Source organism: Schistocerca nitens, chromosome 1, assembly GCF_023898315.1.
Source record: "Schistocerca nitens isolate TAMUIC-IGC-003100 chromosome 1, iqSchNite1.1, whole genome shotgun sequence".
In the NCBI taxonomy this organism is placed as follows: domain Eukaryota; kingdom Metazoa; phylum Arthropoda; class Insecta; order Orthoptera; family Acrididae; genus Schistocerca; species Schistocerca nitens.
The window spans coordinates 234,033,819-234,049,282 of NC_064614.1; positions in this window are offsets into that span (position 1 = coordinate 234,033,819).

Here is a 15,464-nt window from a genome sequence, read left to right on the forward strand (position 1 = left end):
GGAGACGGTTGCGAATGGTCCTCGCCGATACCCCAGGAGCAACAGTGTCCCTAATTTGCTGGGAAGTGGCGGTGCGGTCCCCTACGGCACTGCGTAGGATCCTACGGTCTTGGCGTGCATCCGTGCGTCGCTGCGGTCCGGTCCCAGGTCGACGGGCACGTGCACCTTCCGCCGACCACTGGCGACAACATCGATGTACTGTGGAGACCTCACGCCCCACGTGTTGAGCAATTCGGCGGTAGGTCCACCCGGCCTCCCGCATGCCCACTATACGCCCTCGCTCAAAGTCCGTCAACTGCACATACGGTTCACGTCCACGCTGTCGCGGCATGCTACCAGTGTTAAAGACTGCGATGGAGCTCCGTATGCCACGGCAAACTGGCTGACACTGACGGCGGCGGTGCACAAATGCTGCGCAGCTAGCGCCATTCGACGGCCAACACCGCGGTTCCTGGTGTGTCCGCTGTGCCGTGCGTGTGATCATTGCTTGTACAGCCTCTCGCAGTGTCCGGAGCAAGTATGGTGGGTCTGACACACCGGTGTCAATGTGTTCTTTTTTCCATTTCCAGGAGTGTATAACGGCTTACACTATGTTGGCTTGTACTAGGGCTGGAGCTTGTACTAGGGCTCGTCTCAGTTTCCTGTAGAACCGGGTCCACGGAATCTGGTGTACGCAGAGTCCGCCTCCTCCCTGCACGTCCGTCTGTCTGAAAGGACCCATGATCACACCAACGCACAAAAAGGGCTTGAAATCTTGAGTGATGCTGTTGGTAACTGTGAGGGTACTTGTTTCGGTATAATCGTGCTACCTCTCGACCATTTCCATCAGCTTGGCCGTATCGACTATTTCCCAAAATGAATACCGGATCATTCTGCTATCTAAAGTACGCTGCGTCAATCACATAGCCCGCAACACACAAGGAATACACTGCACGTGGTGAGATGAACAGTCGTTCGACAGCGCCGTCTACTGCGGCAACGACGGATTTACGGACACGTGTTCATAGGACATTTTCCCCTCCATTTCCAGTCAGGAAGCATTTTATTAGTTTTATAACTGATCACACTGTGTACAGGTGGCTGTAGTATCACGCACACAAGGTATAAAAGGGCAGTGCACTGGTGGAGCTGTCTGTACTCAGGTGATTCATGTGATCCACAGTTTCGAGAATGTGCCGAGAGTACCGAGTTCAGGCACTATCTCTCACTACTGACAACGCTGTGGATGACGGCCCTCACTTAACCACTGAGAGCAGTGGCGTTTGCGTAGAGTTGTCAGTGCCAACAGGCAAGCAAGACTGCGCGAAATAACTGCAGAAATAAATCCTTTAGGACAGTGTGGTGAAATTTGGTGTTAATGGGCTATGGCAGCAGAGGACTGACGCGAGTGGCTTTCCTAACAGCATGACATCGCCTGCAGCGTCTCTCAAGCACTCGTGACCGTATCGGTTGGGCCCTAAACGACTGAAAAACCATGGCCAAGTCAAATGAGTTCAGATTTCAGTTGGTAAGAGCTGATGGTAGGGATCGAGTGTGGCGCAGATCCCACGAAGCCATGGAACCAAGTTGTCAACAAGGCACTATGCGAGCAGGTGGTGGCTCCATAATGATGCGGGCACTGTTTGCATGGAACGGACTGGTTACTTTGGTCCAACGAATTGGTCATTGACCGGAAATGTTTACGTTCGGCTACTTGGAATCCACTTTTCAGCCATTCATGGTCAGCGTGACTGATTGTCCATCCTCTGGGCCTGGGTTCGATTCCCGGCTGGGTCAGGGAATTTTCTCCGCCCAGTGACTGGGTGTTGTGCTGTACCATCAACATCCTATCATCCTCATCAACAATGACGGAACTTTTATGGATAACAGTGCGCTATGTAACTGTATCACAACTGTTCACGATTGATTTCAAGAGCATTCTGAGCTATTCGAGTGAGTGATTTTGCCACGCAGATCGCCCATCGTGAATCTCATCGAACATTTATGGGACATAATCGAAAGCTTAGTTCGTACACAAAATCCTGCACTGGCAACACAATCGCATTTAGGGATGGCTATAGAGGCAGCATGGCCCAGTATTTCTGCAGGGTACTTTCAACGACTTTTTGAGTCCATGTTGCGTCATGTTGCTACACTTCGCCGTGCAAAAGGATGTCCGACACGATATTGAGAAATACCACACGACTTTTGTAACCTCAGTCTACATACACGATCCACAAGTCATCATGCAAGTGTATTGTGATAGTCATTCCCTTCCCTATTCCACTTTCAGATGGAGCGATGGGAGGACGACTGTATGCTTCCGTAAATTAAGTGTTATCTCTCAAGAAGGTTGGTCTTTAGGGGAGGAAAACATCTGATGCCTAAACAGTGCTTATATAGTCAGTCCCACAAGACAGTGTACGCCGTTATCTATATGAAATAAAAGACGCTGTTATAAATATATGAGGTGCGACAATACAGTAATGAGACTGATGTGAAAAAAATGTTGCTTACCGTTTTAGTCAAGTTTATGGTTGTCTCCTTCAAAGTAGTTCCATTCTGATTGCACACTCTTTTTCCAGCGCTTCTGCCATTGATGGTAACATTTCTGGAACTCATCTTCTGTAATATCCTCCAAGACCCTCGCCAAAGCTTTTTGGACATATTGTGCTGCTTGAAAATAGTGTCCCTTGACCGCCATTTTGACACTTGGAAATAGAAAAAAGTCACATGGAGCGATATCTGGTGAATAAGATGGCTGTGGTAGTACTGAAATTTGTTTTGAGTTAAAAAATTGCTGTAGTGACAGAGCAGTATGGGATGGCGCATTATCGTAATGCAGAATCCGATTATCAGCAATGTTGGCACGGACACGAAGAACTCTTTTACGAAGTCTTTCTAAAATTTCTTTGCAGTAATATTGGTTAACTGTTTGTCCAGGAGGCACCCACTCTTTATCAACAATGCCCTTGGAATCAAAGAATACACAAGCACATATGTCACTTTTGACTTCGGCATGCGAGCTTTTTTTGTTTTGAGCACCTTTGCGAACTTTGGCGTTTTGTCTCTGGATCGTACTAAAAAAAACAACTTTCATCATCAGTGATAACACGGCTCAACAATTCTGGATTGATTTCCGTTTGCTCTAACAGATCGGCTGCCACATTTTTCACAAATCTTTCTCATTCCAAGATCTTCAGTTATTATTAGACGAACCGTTTCTCGATTGATGTTCACTTGTTCTTCAATCATTTTCACGGGTAATCTTCGATCAGATCGTGCGAGTTCATGCACCCTGGCCAAGCTGACAACCATCCGTGAGGTTGATGGTCGTCCACTGCGGTCTTCATCTTCAACATTCGTTCTGCCTACACTAAACATTTTATGCCAACGAAAACCTTGAGCTCTTGACATAACCTCCTCTCCATAAGCCTTCTGAAGCTTACCGTAGGTTGTCGTCGCGTTTCGTTTTCACCCGATTTAATGCAAAAAGAAATGGCATGCCGTTGTGCAATATTATGCGATTCCATTCCCATGACGAGAGACACAAACATGTGTTAACTTATTACAGCACAACTCATGACTGAGCATTTGCATCAATGTGCCGCTTGGACTAGAAGCAGCTTATAGACCAAGGTCAAAGATATTGTCCCTACACAAGCCTGCAGGGTTGCCACATCTTGCAAATAAAATCAGTCTCATTACCTTATTGTCGCACCTCGTATGTTTTCGTGAAAATACATGTCATTACTAACTGCACAATTACCTAATAGTTAATCCAATCTCCGCCATGATCGATTATAGCTTGGCACCTTTTTGGCATGCTTTTCGCGAGATTTTCTGCATATTTTCTCGGTAACAGTCTCCATATTGTCCTGATTTTATATGACAGTTTCCTCTAAGTATATATTGGCTTTAATTTAAGCTTCATCGTAATATAAGACCAAACATTTTCGGTCGGATTTGCATCCGGAGACATCGCAGGCCAATCCATCGTGGATGCCCCATTATCTTGTTTACACACTGTACAGAGGCGGCTACGATGTTTCGGATCATTATGCTCTTGAAGCACCCAGTTTGCCTCGTTCGTACCAAATAGCTTGTTAACGAACCTCAGAAGGCATTCTTGATAAATATTTGACACTTTTTCAGCGTTTAAATTGGCTGCAAAAAGTGCAAATAGCCAAAACCGCGTTTAGAGAAATATTCCCAAACATGCACTTGTACCTTGTTTCTGACAGTCCACTGAAGCAACCTTTCAGGCTTCGTACACCAGGCTTTTGAAAGAGGAGACCAGGTCCTTTTGATGATTTACAAGGAGCATTGCCTCGTGAAGCTTCAGGTATTTTGCACTCATTTTAAACTGCAACTAACAAAACAAGACATTCAACTGTCACACTGTTTATCTATACAATGTGCAAAAGCGCATTGAGTAGAGATTTGACCCTCTACGAGAGATGTCGCTGCGGACGTTACATTTAAAATTATGGCGTACACTTTCTTGTGGAATTGACTGTAAGTGACTCTCCAGCGGATCCATGCATTATCGCTCTGTTGATTTTACATTAACGTGTGGAGCTAAGGACTGTGGGATGGCTTTAAATTATCACTACGCATTCTCCACTTCTATGCATATGTCGGATTCAATAGGAAACGTTTTCATCTGAATATATTTCACTCAAGGAAGGCCACGAACGGTTTACCGGTACTGAAACTACGCGTTTCAATCCCTTTCAGCCTATCAAAGACTTGTGCAGTCTATGTAATACAGAACCGTGAAGCTGTATTGTATGTAAGAAAGAATGGGCAACACATTATTAAGTAGCCATCCCCATTTTTAATAGCTGTCAGTGAGCTGATGCATACAGCTTTAGACTTATATCACTTAATCGGTTGGCTGTGGAATTCTATAAATACGAGGGCGGTTCAGAAAGTAACCTCCGATTGGTCACAGTGCGGGTTTCGGGGGGAGTAGCGACGCCATCTGTGCGTTCACGCACTCAACAGGTCAGTCGGCTTCAAGCCGTGGTCGAGTGAACGTCGTACCTGCGCTAGTTTAGTTTTTGTGGCAGTTTGAAATGTGTGCTGCAATAGAAAACCCCGCCAAATGTGAAGTGCGTGCTGTCATAAGGTTTTTTACAGCCAAAGGATATTCTGCAGCAGCTATTCATCGTGAGCTTTGTGCCGTGTATGGACCAAGAGTTATGAGTGAAGGAGTTGTCCGTGAATGGGTACGTTTATTTAAAAGTGGACGAGAAAACGTTCATGATGAAGAGAGGAGTGGTAGACCATCATTGGTGACTGACGAACTCGTTCAGACAGTTGATGCAAAAGTTCGTGAAAATCGACGTTTCTCAATGTCGGAGTTGTCTACTGGTTTTCCACAGATTTCTAAGACTCTCTTGTACGAGATAGTGACAGCAAGATTGGGTTACCGTAAGTTCTGTGCACGATGGGTGCCCAAAATTCTTACCGACCACCACAAAACTCAAAGAATGGCCTCTGCATTAGACTTTCTGTCACGTTATGAGGACGAAGGAGAACCATTGTTAAACAGAATCGTGACCGGTGACGAAACCTGGATTAAGTACGTGAACCCTGAGACAAAAGAACAATCAAAGATGTGGGCACATTCAAATTCGCCTACCAAACCAAGAAAAGCCTCGCAAGATTTTTATGCCAGAAAACTGATGGCAACGGTGTTTTGGGATGCCAAAGGGGTGTTGTTGGTTGAATTCATGGAACGTGGTACGACCATTAATCAAGACGTGTACTGTGAAACAATAAAACAGTTACGACGGGCTATACAGAACAAACGCCGTGGTATGCTGACTTCCGGTATCGTTTTTTTGCACGATAACGCCCGTCCTCACTCTGCTCGCAGAACAACGGCCCTTCTTGAGTCCTTCAAGTGGGACGTTATCAACCATCCACCTTACAGCCCAGACCTGGCGCCAAGTGATTATCACCTCTTCATGCATTTGAAGAAATGGCTCGGGTCACAGTGGTTTGATGACGACGAAGAGCTCAAAGATGCGGTCACAGGCTGGCTCCAGGCACAAGCGGGTGATTTTTATGCAGAAGGAATTTCAAAGCTTGTGAAGAGATACGATAAGTGCCTCAATCGCTATGGAGACTATGTAGAAAAATAGTGCAAAGATGTAGTTGTAAGATGTATATATTAAAATATTTTTATTTAACTTGGTGTATTTTTTTAAATCAACCGGAGGTTACTTTCTGAACGGCCCTCGTACGTCCTATGTTTGCTTATTGGGAGCTTTCTGAGGTGCTGAAAATCAACATGCTCTCGATAAACAATGATCCTGTTATGCCCCGGGATAGTACCGTGGTGGACATGGAAACTATTGCAGCGCAGTGGAATGGTCGAACGCCCAAGTCTGCAAGCGGAGCATAATGACATCACTGAAACCGATAGATACCATTATACTAGTGGCAGAGCAGAGTGTCGTAAGGAGGCCTAGCTACAACATAACAATAAGTATTCAGATGCAGAACTAGCAGCAACGAGCCTCTGAAAGGTGGAGCAGCGCTATTCTGAAGTCACTAGGAGAGCTGACAGCAAGAGAAAACCAAGACACATCATGTCAATGCCATTTCTACTGCCGTAGGGCGCAGCATTGGAAGCGCCAACCATCTAGTGAGAGAGAAGGCTATGGAGGACGACCTTCGGCACGTCTAACTTCTTCGATCGTCTACGGAGCCACGAGTCTCGTTGGAAGGACGCTGCTAATACCTGTTGCATTGCCAACTTTTAGGGCAATGCTGATGGGGTACAGAGGCCGCCATCACGCTGCAGGCCTGCTGGAGGCTTGGCATGTGTGACCAGGACGCTGTCTGTCATCTGTTTTCGAGAGGAAGGGCCACTGCTGCTGCTCATCTCATTCCTGAGCCCGACACTGATGCTGCTGGCTCCTGTCACCTGATTAGGGCCTGAGAGCTTGTAATGCCACTTCCTCGGACGAGAAATAAAAATAAAAAATTAGCTCCCAATACCCCAAAGATTTCCCCCGAAGTCCCAAATTCCCAGAAAAGTGAATAAGCGAACGAAGCTCCATTTATCACTATTATTAGGACAATAACAAGTAATTAAATCAGGAATCTAAGACTTGACAATTTAGCAATCTACGAAAGAAAGATTAAATTTCAGTAAAATTAAAATCAAAATCATAATAAATCGCAAAATTAGCATAAATTAACAGTCGCAAAGTAGAGCCAACGATCCCAAAGAATACTCCGTGTGAGTACTTTTTGGGAATCGTGAGTAATGACTAAGTATAGTTCAATGCATTGTCACTACGTTACGAGAGTTAGCCGAAGCAGGTCATATATTTGAATGCTCGTACATGTAGGCGCGCTTAGATTGTTTTTGAGATTGAATAATTGCGATCTATTATGACGCAGTAATACGATCTTCTGACTTCAAATACCACGGCATTAGGATTCGAACGGAGACCTACTAGAATAAAGTGAACTTTTAGCTAGATAATTGAACTAAACACTACTTAGACAGTGATTTAGGCAACGAACACTGATAGACAATTTTCATCCATAATAGCCAGTGGTTTGTGGAACTTCAGTGATAGGTCCGAAGCATATAATTTAAATCCCCCCAACACCTGGGAAAGTTTTCTTCTCAAGGCTCGGTTAGGAAGTGACTGATATTGTGCAATAAAACACCCTCTCGTGCCAAGTCGTGCAGTTGTGGTTATTGACATGAAACTCCCGAGTAATAATTACGCGCAGCGATAATATTTGAATGTAGCGCTCGGCGCTTGTGTACAATCTTTGACTCAAATAACAAGCCCACTGTTACGATTTCTTAGATACTTGAAATTACGACCAGCTTGTAGGGAATTTGTTGTGGATGTGACTGTATTGGTTTTGTCATTAATATTTCATCATTAATCAGTTAAACATCGATTACGAACGATTAATTACAATTCCTGGTGCAGTAAATATCTCACGCACGTCGACATTTCGGTTCAGCACTGTCATTTTGTATAACGTCGTCTTCGTAACTTGATAACGATCGCAACACTCTACCGACTGTCGCCGAGCTTTAGCCGAGGCCAAGTACAAATCAAACCAAATCATCAAGAAGAAGAGTCGTTATAAGCTGACCCCTGCAAGTCGGCGATTACATCAGGTGGACCTGGGGGGCATCACTCCTGAGTGCAAATCTCCGATGTCAACGATAGCACTTTGGAGATCGATACACAGAGCTGGAGGCCGCCGTCCACAAGTCGACGTCCACCCAGTGACACTGTGCTGGCGGAACTGCAAGTCGAGCACATACTGGCCCCATTCTGTTGACGAGACTACCGCGTCGATAGATAAGCTCTGAAATTGTTGTTAGCTCACACTGCGCTTTGTTTATTCTCGTGTAGACTATTACAAAGTCACCCAGTTTTATTTTGTTCCATTTCTAGTACATTTTATAGAGTTTTTCTATTTTTCATTATCAAGGGATCGACATAATATTGTTTTTGTATATGGGGGTATTGTTTTGTCCAGGTATCCTTGCCTTCTGGAGGCAACTCCAAAGGTTCTTTTCTCTCAGGTCTCATGCTGTAATGGGGGCCCTGGAAGAGCGTGTGATCGTGGTGATACTGTACCTCTCCCGGAGAAGAGTAACAACTGCATTACAGACCAAGCCCCTCGAGTCTGGCGTACTGCTTTCCAGCCAACTGGACATCTTGCTGACAGACCATGGATGGGAGCTTTGACTTGCGTTTAGTGCATGGGAGGTTAGGAATGACGTGCGTAGATTGCAAGAAGGGTTTCAGGAGTTGCAGAAAGAAGTACAGAAAGAGGGAATTTTAACCAAAATACAGGGGGAATACTGAGGTTTACAACTCTGGTATGAAAAACTACAGGAACAACTGGCAATGGATGTGGTACTACTAAGCTGGTGCGTAAGAAGAGGGGTTGGTTAGAGTCTGGTGGAAAACTACTGAAAACAGTGATAGCAAAGAATCCAGAACTGAAGGACACGATGGGGCGAATACAAGACGTAGCGCATGCTAATACATCCATCGTGGAAAGGCATACCACTGAGTTGACAAACCTAGGATCACGTGTACAAAACACTAGCAGCATAGTGCGAGAATTAACTGCTGAACCAGCGCAGAACACACTAGATACGGTGCAGGCCTTAAGCAGTAACTTACAGACAGTGCAAAAGCGACTGAACGCATTGGATGGGAGAGTGGTCATAGCCAGGCTACTACGGGCACTAATAGATAGTCGAAATGATGCAAGAATTGGAGTAACCGCGCTACAAGAAGCAGTGTATCACGCCATCCATGTACAGCTAAGTTCTACATTTTTACCACCACAGCAATCCTAACCAGCCTACGCAAGGCGCAAATAGAATTTACAGCAGAATTACAGCACATAGTGGAACCAAAAGATGAAAATTTGTCACTATTCTGTCATATGTCCATTATTAAAATGAGTCCCATAGTGCAAGACTACACATGTTAATTCGATTCCCCGAAACAGACGTCAGTGTGTGGTGTCACTACTTTACCATATATTCATATCCAGTCAAGTGGGAAATGGGCGGGGGGGATGTGTAAGGGTATGAAACAAAGATGTATTAATAATTACAGAGCAAAGGGATACCTATGCCTTAATGTCTTTGGAAGACTTACAGAGATGCCAGAGGGAAAGTGTTACGATCTGCCCAACAAGGATGATACACACTGGCATACAGGCATGTGCGGTCCAGTTTTTCCTGGGAAAAGCCGGAGCAAGTCTATCTGAAATCGCATATTTCAAAGGTTAGGCATCCAGTGGGTCTACTCAGTTTTTTTCAGAAGAAGTGGTCATAGTAAACTGTTACTAACACGGGAAACCAACAGGTATGAGTAGAGTACAATTACGGGATGGAAATGAACTCCCATGGTTCTTGACAGAGTGTAGGGGAACGATGCGGGAGACCCGCACCGCCGTAATAGGCAAGGTCCTAATGGAGGTGGTTTGCCGTTGCCTTCCTCCGACCGTAATGGGGATGAATGATGATGATGAAGACGGCACAACAACACCCAGTCATCTCGGGGCAGATGGAAATCCCTGACTCCGCCGGGAATCGGACCCGCGACCCTCTGCTCGGGAAAAGAGAACGCTACCGCGAGACCACGAGCGGTGGACAATTACGGGATAGCGGAATAAAAATAAACGATATGACTTACGACTTAACGGGAGCGACATTTTGTGTACCAGCTTCAATCATTGGTATGACCATACTTAAGTGGTGTAAGAGGTCCATGACTAAGGAATTTATTGCTAGAGCACTCGAGCAGATGTAATTTCGATGGATTGCTCACGCGCTGCCTGCGATATGTAAGCTAGAATAGAATCGCAGACCAGAGAGCAGTGTCGGCTGCAGAAGGAGCAGTGTCGGCAGTAGTAGTGGTAGCTCGCAGTCGGCCGGTTGGGCCGGCCGTGCCCGAGCGATGTAGTATAAAGTACAAGCAGCCGCGCGAATATCTAATTTGTTACAACTAAATTTGTACTGTTGTCATATCAAGTCCCATGAAAATCTTTTTTTTAAATCTTTTAATAATAACCTTTCTTATAAAATTAACTTTTGGCAATCATTCATCTGAATTTAAAGAATTTACTAATTTCTGCAATCCATGGTCATTCCGATTATCGTAAAGAAAAATCAGTTATTTCATTTTATACAAGACAAATCTAGCGGCCAGCTTTGCATTGGGCTGTGCCAGAAAAATTTCTTATAGGAGCAGATATATAAGCGTTATCCGGCGACTTCTTTGAGGTAAGAATTTTCAATTTATTCAGAATGATCTTTCAGAGCCATGACGCACCACTGCTGACGCCCAAATTTACCAGTTTAGATTCACAGTCAGTTAATTATTGAAAGGTTATATATGAGTTACATTTTTTATTGGGAGGTTAGTCACGTTATTATTGCAAGGTTACGGAATAGTATTCTTTTGCGAAGTTACACTAAATGTGAATGTTATATAATTATATGTATTTTTTCTGTTGGGAGGTTACACATCACAGGCAGCGCGTGAGCAGTCCATCGAAATTACATCTGCTCGAGTGCGCTAGCAAGAAATTCCTTAGTCATGGACCTCTTACAGTGGGAACAACTTATGTTGTATTGACCCGAGAAGCCGCTACAGGTGCTGCCTGTCCAAAACTTAATCTTACTACATAACATCGTGAAGCCGGACAGTCTATGCTCCCTACACGAACCAGTAGCAATGCAAGAAGGGAGAATTACAGCAAAACAAACGTTCCAGCGCATACAGAAATACCGCGATTGACAACATCTTAGTATCACGACTATAAGCATGACGTCTACCACCGCGGAAGTGGTTATGATTGCGATTTGTGTAATCTTCTTCTGTTTTAAACGAAAGTCAGCACACTGCTCATATTTACCTGTGCGCCGAATACCTACTCATTGGTTTGCAAATAAAGCTCAGACATAATAAGGTAATTATATGAAAACTAGTAGAAGAACCTATAAGTGTATGAATAATTGTGTTAGCTTACAAGAAATGACTTCTGCAAAGACCTATGTCATCGATTCGCACTATCAGCCGTTGAAAATCAAGTACATCAGCTGTATGGTAATGGAAGTATAATTAAAACTATATAACTATATAATGTATAACTATTCGTGGCAAATATGTAAGATGAGATTATTACAGGTATTCCAAACTGAAAAAGTCGAGATGAATTTTCTGAAGGAAGGGGTAGATATTTAGTATCCCATGCGAACACTAAAAATTGGGGCAAGCTCTAGCGTGGCAGCTCTTGAAAGCCAACTAGCCTATGTCAGTGACCAGTAGACAGACAGCTAGGGGGAAATCCTGAGCGAGTTGCAGCAGACATCGTAGCTGTTGCAACACAGAGGAACGACTGAACAGCCAAGTCTGTAGACAAAGCATAACGCCATCATGGAAGCCGAGAGATACCGTCGTACTAGTGACACAGCACAATGTCGTAAGGAGGCCTCGGCACAGTGCAACAATAAGTATTCAGGTACAGAACCACAGAAAAGAGCTTCTGAAAGATGAAGTTGCGAAAGTCTGAAATCACTAGGAGAGCTGAAAGGGAGGGAAGACCACGGCACGTGATTTCATTGGCATCTCCACCACCACAGAGTGCACGGAATACGTGGACATACACTGACGAGCCAAACCATTATGACCACCTGCGTAATAGCTTGTTTGTCCGTCTTTGGAGCGATAAACATCACGTATCATGGATCTAAAAGTTTATTAGGGTGTGCGGAGGTATGTGACATTAGATGTCTATCCACAGGTCACGTAATTCGCGTAAATAATGGGCCGCTGATTTTCGTACGCGGTGATGGCGCCCGATAGCGACCCAATTGGGTTCTACAGGATTTACGACAGGCGAATTTGGTCGTTGAGACATCAACGTGCGTTCAGTATAATTCTCCTCAAACTACTGTAGCACATTTCTGGCTCTGAGTCACGGACAGTTATACTGCTGATAGATGACATCGCCTTCAGGGAAGCGTTGAGCATGAAGAGATGCAGGCGATTCGCAGCTGTCAGTGTGTCTTTGATTACTACCGAAGGTCTCATGCAAGCGGAGGATAGTGTAATAGTGCTCCCACCAGCCTGTGTCAGTGGCGCGCTGCACATTTCCAGCCGCCGTTCACCTCGATGGCGGCTTTTGTGGAGATGACCATCGACCTAGTATAGCAAAAATGTGATTCACCCAAAGATATCGGTGGTCGAAGTCCATTGGTCCCATGCCGACTGCTATCGTAATTGGTTATGTTGTTAGGTCAACGAGTGAATACTTGGTGATGGTCTGCTGTGGAGCTCCATGTTCGACGGTTTATGATGAATAGCATGCTCCAAAACATTTGTGCGAGCACCAGCGTTGTGCTCTTCCGGTAGAGATGCCACAGATCACCATGAACCCTATTTTACCAAGCAGACAAACCTCCGAAACCCACATTCTGTGAAGAGTCGTGGACGTCCAACCATTTAGAGCCTAGCTGTAGTTTCTCTGTCCTCTTACCTTTCTGACGACAGATGCTCACGACAGTATCATGTGAACTTTCGGCCAGCTTCGCCATTTTCTCATTCACATGCTCAGCAGAGTAATAATCTGCCATTTGTTAAAGTTGCTTATCTCGATGGATTTCCCCAGTTGCAGCCCTCATCTTCACTAGGTTGATTCCCCGTCCATGTCTGCTTAACCTATATACTTTTGTTACCGTTTCGCATGCCCCCAACGCCACCAGAGAGCATCCAACGTCATGGTAGGCAATGGTTCAAATGGCTCTAAGCACTATGGGACTTAACATCGGTGGTCATCAGTCCCCTAGAACTTAGAACTACTTAAACCTAACTAACCTAAGGACATCACGCACATCCATGGCCGAGGCAGGATTCGAACCTGCGACCGTAGCGGTCACGCGGTTCCAGACTGAAGCGCCCAGAACCGCACGGCCACACCGGCCGGCGGTAGGCAATGGTCATAGCGTTTTGGCTTATCAGTGTAAACACCCCACACCTTTCAACAAATGTCTGATTGCTGAGTACAGTCCACGTGCTTAGCTGGGTGGTGCCGGTTGGTGTGGCCGAGCGGTTTTAGGTGCTTCAGTCTGGAACCGCGCGACCGCTACGGTCGCAGGTTCGAATCCTGCCTCGGCATGGATGTGTGTGATGTCCTTAGGTTAGTTAGGTTTAAGTAGTTCTAAGTTCTAGGGGACTGATGACCTGAGATGTCAAGTCCCATAGTGCTCAGAGCCATTTGAACCATTTTTAATAGTTGCCGGCACGGTAGCTTGCCCGGTCAGAGGGTTAGCTACCCTCTGTAAAAATACTGAGTGAACGGATTAACAAAGAACCCGAACGAGTGGCATCGGACGTCCGCCCCGAACAAATTCAACGAACAATATGGAACAAAATGAGATAAAAAAAGGTGGTAATGTGCTCGCCTCCCATGCAAGCGGGCCCGGGTTCGATTCCTAGCCGGTTTGGAGATTTTCTCCGCTCGGGGACTGGGTGTTGTCTTGTCCTCGTCATCATTTCATCCTCATCACCGGCGCGCAAGTTGCCCAATGTGGAGTCGACTGAAATAAGGCTTGCACTTGGCGGCCGAACTACCCCGTATGGGGCCGCTGACTGCCCAGTGCGTTGCCTCAGCCCTTGTGTCAGTAGCAAAAATGGTTCAAATGGCTCTGAGCACTATGGGACTTAACTTCTGAGGTCATCAGTTCTCTGTATCTTAGAACTACTTAAACCTAACTAACCTAAGGATATCACATACATCTATGCCCGAGGCAGGATTCGAACCTGCGATCGTTGCGGTCGCGCGGTTCCAGACTGTAGCGCCTAGAACCGCTCAGCTACTCCGGCCGGCTGTCAGTTGCAGTTATCCAGCAAGAGTTGAGGCAATGGAGGTCGACCGTCAGCATGCCTAGCTGTCTTCAGTCGTCTATGAAGCCACAAGTGAGGCTGTAAGGACACTGCTGATACCAGCTACAAAGCTGACTGATGTGGCACAAAGTCTGTCATCATTCTGCAGGCCTGCATGACCAGGATGGTGTCTAGCATCTGCCTTCGAGAGGGAGGGCCACAACTGCTGCTAATCCCATTTCTGAGGCCGACACCGGTTCTACCGATTTCCGCCTTCTAAATGGGGGCTGAGAACTGACCCCTGGGAATACTTAAGGTGGACCTGGAGGATGTGACTCCCAGGTGCAAATCTTCAACATCAACGAGAGTACTCTTGAGATCGGTATGCAGAGCTGGTGGTCACCGGCGTCCATAAGTTGATGACTGCCCCGTGACATAACCGGTGCCATCCGACGCTTCACTGCACTGACGGAACCACAAGCTGAGCGCATACCGACCCTCTTCTGCTGATGAGGCTGCTGCTCTTCTGCCCCAGCTGTGGCGTGGAGCTTTGGAAGACAAATCCTGTACTGCTGCTTAATAAATGTGTTATTGTCAATAACGTTTTGCTGGTGTTCTCGAGAGTAGCTAAGTCCTAGGCGCATCCCGCCCGATTCTGTCCTGATGACTCTAGGAGTCTGGAACCAGGCTCTTTTAATCCTGTGTTAGTCAGCTCACTTTGTTCGTCCGCGAGACCCAGAAGGCAGTAGATGCCATGTTCTTCAGCTTTTGGCCACTGTTCGATACAGTTCTATGATGTCAACACATGAGCAAAATATGAAATATCACACCAGATTTATGGTTGTACTGAAGAGTTCCTGTCAAATACACTCCTGGAAATTGAAATAAGAACACCGTGAATTCATTGTCCCAGGAAGGGGAAACTTTATTGACACATTCCTGGGGTCAGATACATCACATGATCACACTGACAGAACCACAGGCACATAGACACAGGCAACAGAGCATGCACAATGTCGGCACTAGTACAGTGTATATCCACCTCTCGCAGCAATGCAGGCTGCTATTCTC